A 6946-nucleotide genomic window follows, 5' to 3' on the forward strand; every position below is an offset into this window, starting at 1 on the left:
TACTTCTTTCGGGCGTAGGACGGATGGTATTGAAAATGGGCAAAATCGGACAATAACCACGCCTACCTCCCATAAAACGGTAGTTTTCAGAAATACGAAAACTGCGATATTTTAGTAACTACTGAAGATCACTCAAAATTGATATTTGCTATAATTTTTAGACGAAAAATAAGAATATTATAAATTTTTGGAAAATGCTCGCCCAATTTCTCGCACACTTGGTCCAGTTGTTGGCCTTGGTACAACATACCAAACCGGCTGAAATGTTTTAAAATCCGATAATAACCACGCCCACATCCCATATAACGGTAATTTTGAGAAATACGAAATCTTCGATAAATGAGTAAATACTAAAGCTAACTTATTCAAAATTGATGCTTGCAATAATTCTTTACCAAGAAATAAGTTTATGATAAAATTTTGGAAAATGGGCGTGGCACCACCCACTTATGATCACATATATGTATCTCGGTAACCGGTAAAGGTTGAAAATTATTGAAATCGGAGTAAAATTACGGCCACTTTTCATATAACGGTAAATTTCAGAAATGCTTGAAATTTCGATATTTCGAAATTTAAGGACGCTAATTTACTCAAAATTGATACTATCAACAATCCCTTGAACAGTAATAACATTATTTGTAGTTTTGGAAAATGGGCGTGATACCGCCCACATGTGACTATACATATAAGTTTATCTCATTATGTCCAACTGAACGTTATATCGAAAAACATATATTTAATACTTGCGCCGGGTATTTAATGTTCGGCTCCGCCCGAACTTACCCCGTCTTACTTGTTATATATTGGCCAAAGCAAAAGTTCTTATTAGCCCCCGCGAAGCAAGCGGGCCTTTGCCAGCAAACATATGTGCATACGTACGTATAGAAATTGACAAAATTGTAAATTCTCCTATATACTATTTAATGTTTTTAATTTTTTCAAAAGCAAAATCTTTTCTGGTCGCTCAAATATGTATGAAAAAAGCAGAAAAGACTAAAACGTACATACACAAAAAAATATAAATATATGAAGACATACACATACATTAATTTAAGAGAAGAAAAATGAGAGTAATGACCAAATTAGACGTGCCATAACCATAATGCCTTATGCCCTGTATGCAGCTCTCAAGAAAACGGTCAAGAAAAAATTACCATTATTTCGTGTGTGTGTCCAAGGAATTTTGACATTTTTGATACTTCACAGCCTGTTGCCTCACTCTTTCCTCAAAAAATAATGGAACGGGCATATATTTCTGTTGCAAACCTGGGTTGCCTTGTGCTCTTTTTTCACAAAAAACTTTAGAAAACCGTAGTAGAAAGCGTAGCAAATTCCTTAAGAACTGCGTACTGCCTTAAGGAAATTTCACTCAAGAAAATTTCTTAGCCATTTCTTGTACGTCATTTTATATGGAGTTTTTGCTTTTCTTGAGAGCTGCATACTGGCCTTTAGCCATAACTTAGCAAAATACTACAGAGCTGCTTATGGTTATGGCGAAGAACTAAAATAAAATAGATAGTTACGGTTATGGTTATCGCTCTAGCGTTATAATATGGCACCAATAATCGTTTACAAAGCTGCGCGTAGGTTTTATCGGAACATTTAATTGCTATGATTATGGTTATGGCTATGGCCTAAAGCTAGTTTATCGTATATCATGTCGAAATAAATATAAGGTAATGCCACTTACACAACCTCACTTTTTCTGCATGCCAATTGCGGTCATGCATTTGAGGGTAGTAGAAAAAGGGGGAAAAAATTTGGATAATTTTTAATACTTTTTGGGTACTATTTAAAATACTGATATCGAATATATACATATGTACATTAGACTGCATCACTCCCCATACAAAAAAATCGGTACTGTTTTTCCATTGGAATTATAAAATTTATTATATTTTAAGACGTCCACCAAAATATTTCGGAAAAATATTAAGATTTAAGCGAGCTGGACCGATTTGAAAATACCTCCAAAAATGGAGTTTTTTATGAATAAAAATAGTTTCTTAAAGATGTTTTTTGAAAAAATCCCCTCAAATGACAAAACGGCTTAAGTTTAAAAAATTTACATAAAAATATTAAAAAAATAAATAAAAATAAATTTTGAACGGAATCGTAATAATGAGATTTTTGATGCTGTTTTTTAACTTTTTTCAAAGATTGGTATAAGAAAAACTAGAATAACTGAACCTAAACTCTTCCGATTTAGACTTATGAGATCTCAGTAGAAAGGTATTTTGCTACCCTATTTATTTCTTTGCTAATAAGCTCATTCAAAGGATGAAAGAGAAAGGTAGGATGAACGAACATCATTCAAAGTTGAATCAAGGTATGTTGGTATTTGAAAAAAAAAAAATTGGGACACGAATGACTTGTTTTGCACATAAATAAAAATAGTGGTTAAATACCTTTCTACCGAGATCCCATAAGTCTATATCAGAATAGTTTTGTCCCAGTTATTTAAGTTTTTCGTAAATCAATCTTTGCAAAAAGTAAAAAACAGCAACAAAAATCACATTATTACGATTCCGTTGAAAAGATTTTCAAATATTTTTATGCAGTTTTTTTAAGCCTAGTCTGTTTTGTAATCTGAGGGGACTTTTTTCAAAAAGTTCTTTAAGAAACTATTTTTATTCATAAAAAACTCCATTTTTGGAGGTATTTTCAAATATTTTTCCGAAATATTTTGGTGGACGTCTTAAATATAATAAATTTCCCGGCGGAAAAACCGCAACCTTTTTTGGTGATGCAGTCTAATGTACATATATTAAAAGTTCTCGCTATCAGTGGATTTCCCTATAAAAACTACTTTTGTTTAACTGTTTAAACTCAATGAATAAGCATACAAACATTAAAAATGGTGTATATATCACTTTAAGGATTTATTCAAATCTTTAATACGAAAATGCATTCTACATTTAAAAAAAGTTTTTTGACATTTTCCGCCATGTGAGAAGTTTTTGAGGCATATAATTTGGACCGCAATAAATTTCCTTCCCATAAAATTTTATAAAAATAGTTTCTAAGATAACTCCTTCAAAAACGCAGAACTAGGCTTTATTAAACTGCCTTTCGACAATTCATCAACCCAAGTGAACGTATTGTCCGTGTACTCCACACCAGTTAAATGAAGCTTGCGGATAATATAGCCAGCTATATACTCGACCGCGTCCTCGTGGAACTGGTCTATGTCGCTCTCTATGTTAAAATCATCTGCAGAGACGATGGAGGCGTCAGATTCAACGAGATATTCCGAGATGTAGTCACAATGAGGAAGGTCTCTCAGTGGAAGCCAGTTCGTAACATCTTCGCCAACATTTACTCTCCCAGGGAGGAGTGCTGTGTTTTTGCGAAATTTTACATGAAAAGTAAAAAAAAATACACATACTAATTAAATATATTACAGAGAAATCTTTTATAAGCCTATCCTACCAAGAAGATATTTTCGGAGCCGGTATTTGAATTGCATCGGTGTTGGATTATCCTGCAATCCACCCTTCGCCCTCATTGCACCGAAAAAGTTCTCCAACACATCTTGGTTCAGCCGATAGGTTAGCAAATACCGCAAACCAAATTTTTCTTGCAGACAATGGAACAACGACCGTAGAGATTTGTTGCTCATCAAAATTCCTTTCTGGAAAGGAAGAAGTGTTCTCCTATAGGTTACCTTTGCATTGAGGGCAATGGAGTCCATTGTTTCTAAAACTTTCATCTGTTGCTCCATATCTACCCCAAATGGCCTTTTCGAAGGAATATTTTGTATCGTGGTCTTGTTTGTGTTCATTAAGTCGAACCAATCATTAATGGCGTCAATAAAGTCAGCTGTTTCGAGCGGATTATAAAGCTCTTCACCCATTTGATAACATCGCCTTATAATGCTAGCTGTGGTGTGGGAAAACAGCTGGGAAGCAAGGCTTACTTTTTGGCGACCGGCATAGTGAACGGTAAAATGTTTCTCTGTCAATTTCACATAATGCAGATGTGCAGCGCATAATTTGAGTACGTATTATTTTGTTGCGAAAAACAAAGCCTTCGTCCAAGAAATGGTTTCGAATCAGCTTTAGCAAATGCGGAGCATCCGTGAATACAAAAATTTTGTCTTGCTTTTCAGCTGGGTTCGGAAACCATGTTTTTTCTAAAAGTATACAAAAACAGAATTTTTAAAAGCTATTGCTATTTTTCTGCTTATATAAACAAAACCGTACCCCAGGAAACACCTAATTCTCGCCACAGCCCTTGATTTCCCGTACCCATATTGGATACTACTGCAACTACGGGATAGCCAGCACGAGAGAGATTAACTATAATTTCTTCTATTATACTTTTTGTAATTTTGCAGTCAAATGCATAGAAGACAGGCTGCTTCCAGGACCATTTAATTCCCCTAGCTATCACCATTTGAACATAGTTCTTCGGCGATCTCACAGTATCCGTGAGAGGATCATGTTCAAAGGCCGAAGCAATCTTCATCTCATCAAATACCAAAACACAAAGCCTGTCTACCAATTCTATTTCATTCACGGCCTCCATTGCGTCTATAACGAAGTGTAGAATTCCGTCGTAGAACTTTAGCTTTTGCAGCCACCTCGCCAATGTAGACTCTGAAGGCAGAGGAAATCCGGTATAAATGAGTATATGCCCTTGGGCCCGCAGCATTCAATGGCAATGCCCACGCTATGTCCTCATATTTCCACCGCATTTGTCTACTGGGAGTTTCTAGTTTTCGCACTTGATTCAGTGTAAAAACAGAACGGCAACTGGTCCGCATCGCTCCTCGATTTCCGCCTTCATTTTAGCTGACTCATCCAGCAATTTTTCAACTTGCTTCTTCAAAGCGACGTTTTCCCGTTGAAAACTACTTTCGAGGACGGTTCTGTTACATAAAAGTCTTACACCCTTATTGCGAATGTTGACTGGCAGTAGATAAACGACTATTAAGCGATTATCGATTATCGATGCTATTGTGAGTGTCGCTTAGTCGCTCAATCAGCGACTGTGAATACTTTTAAATCGCTCATCCTTCTATTGCTGTTTTTTAGTCGTTGGAGTTTGCGTTTATAAAATTTACATAAGAAAGTGGTACTATAATGGATAAAAAGTAAGTCAATTGATCTGGAAGTTGTAAAAAATTGTGAAATATACATATGTATGTATGTATCTGAATTACAGGAGATGCAGGAGAATGAGGACATAGGCAAAGGAATTTTCGGAAAGAGTAGGGGAGGAAGCTCCGCTTCTATTGTGAAAGATATACAATATTTCTTGTGCATATAACTCCGGCTGCGGCATACACAGTGTTTTTGCGTAGAACCAACATCAAAATTTACAAAAAACTGCATAATTTATTAATTAACTAGCGCTCGGAAATTTGAAATCTTTTTTTTTATGTTAAAGTTTTTAAACTCGGTTCACGCGTTTGGACACAAATACCCAACATCATTGTACAAATAACTAAATCGTACCGTATTTCTTAAACTTCCATGATGTTTATTAATCAGGAAAAGAGCTTTTCCTGCAAACACTGTAACCTAAAAACCGTGAAGCATCGGGAACGCAATTTCTATTCATTAAATTCACATTTGTACATACACTTCATCTTCCAACTCCAAGGGATCCGATAAATCTCACAATTCCCTCCTTGCTTTAGCCAGCTCTACTAATCTATTAGCTTCCACATTATCTTCCTCATCACAAAACCATATTTCAACTGTGTACAGTTTTTAAATCTTATAATAAAAGCAATTATTTTAAAAATGATGTAAATGAAACACTAAAGAAACAAATGTAAACAAGCAAACAGCTGTTTACAATTCAGTCAACCATTCACAATAGTACAAATTTTATCGATCAAGTTACACAATAAAATATGATCGACTCGATCGACACATTTCTATTCTACTGCCAGTCGACACTCGCAATAGGGGTGTTATTTGTACATACATACGTATCAAATGTTATACATAAAACGTACTCAGTTTGAGTGGACCTGGCTCATCCCAACTTTTTAAATATTCCACCTTCATTGGAACTGCTACTCCTGATAAACGCTTACGTTGTCTTTATCTTCGAAATGAAGCTGACAAACTCTTGCATTTGGCTGTTTTTTTTACTTTAGTTCTGAAGTATATATGCGTACTAAGTTTTTAAATATCTTAACTTTAACGGGAATTTTTTTTACAAACTTTATTTTCGTTACCATTTAAAAATTTCACATCTAAATTCTAGCTGTTATATTATCAAATAATTATGTTTTAGTTATAAGTTTAAGTGGCTAGACCAAAGTCCCTTTTCATAGTCATCCGAGCAGAAACGCTTGGAGATAAGTACCGAATCCGTGATTAGTGCGAGCCATGGTGTATTAATAATTATATCATTACACAATGATGTAAGCATGGGTGTAAGCCAAAAACAAATAAAAAAATAAGTTACCAATTCGATTCATTGGGAATTGCTAAATTCTTACCGGAAACGCAATTGAAAAATCAATAGTTGTAGAAGGTGATGATGCTGCTGGTGTGCGCTGCTCCAACAATCTGTTGGAAGAAACGCAAACATAAAGACTGGTTAAAGTCTGATAATATAAATGTGTTGGATGTAATAATTTCCTACGTGGAATTTGCTTATAAAAACGCTGCTGATAGCGCAGCTTGGCGAGACACTGCTCCAGTAATCTGTTGGAAGAAACACAAACATAAAGACTGATAATATAAATGTGTTGGATTCAATAATTTCCTACTTGGAACTTGCTTCTAAAAACGCTGCTGATAGCGCAGCTTGGCGAGACACTGCTCCAATAATCTGTTGGAAGAAACACAAACATAAACACTGGTTAGAGTATGATAATATAAATGTGTTGGATTTAACAATTTCCTACCTGGAACTTGCTTATAACACCGCTGTTGGTAGCGCCGCTGATGAGACACTGCTCCAATAACCAACTCTA

This window comes from Rhagoletis pomonella, unplaced genomic scaffold, assembly GCF_013731165.1.
Source record: "Rhagoletis pomonella isolate Grant_MI unplaced genomic scaffold, Rhpom_1.0 Rhpom_scaffold_00002, whole genome shotgun sequence".
Taxonomy (NCBI): Eukaryota; Metazoa; Arthropoda; class Insecta; order Diptera; family Tephritidae; genus Rhagoletis; species Rhagoletis pomonella.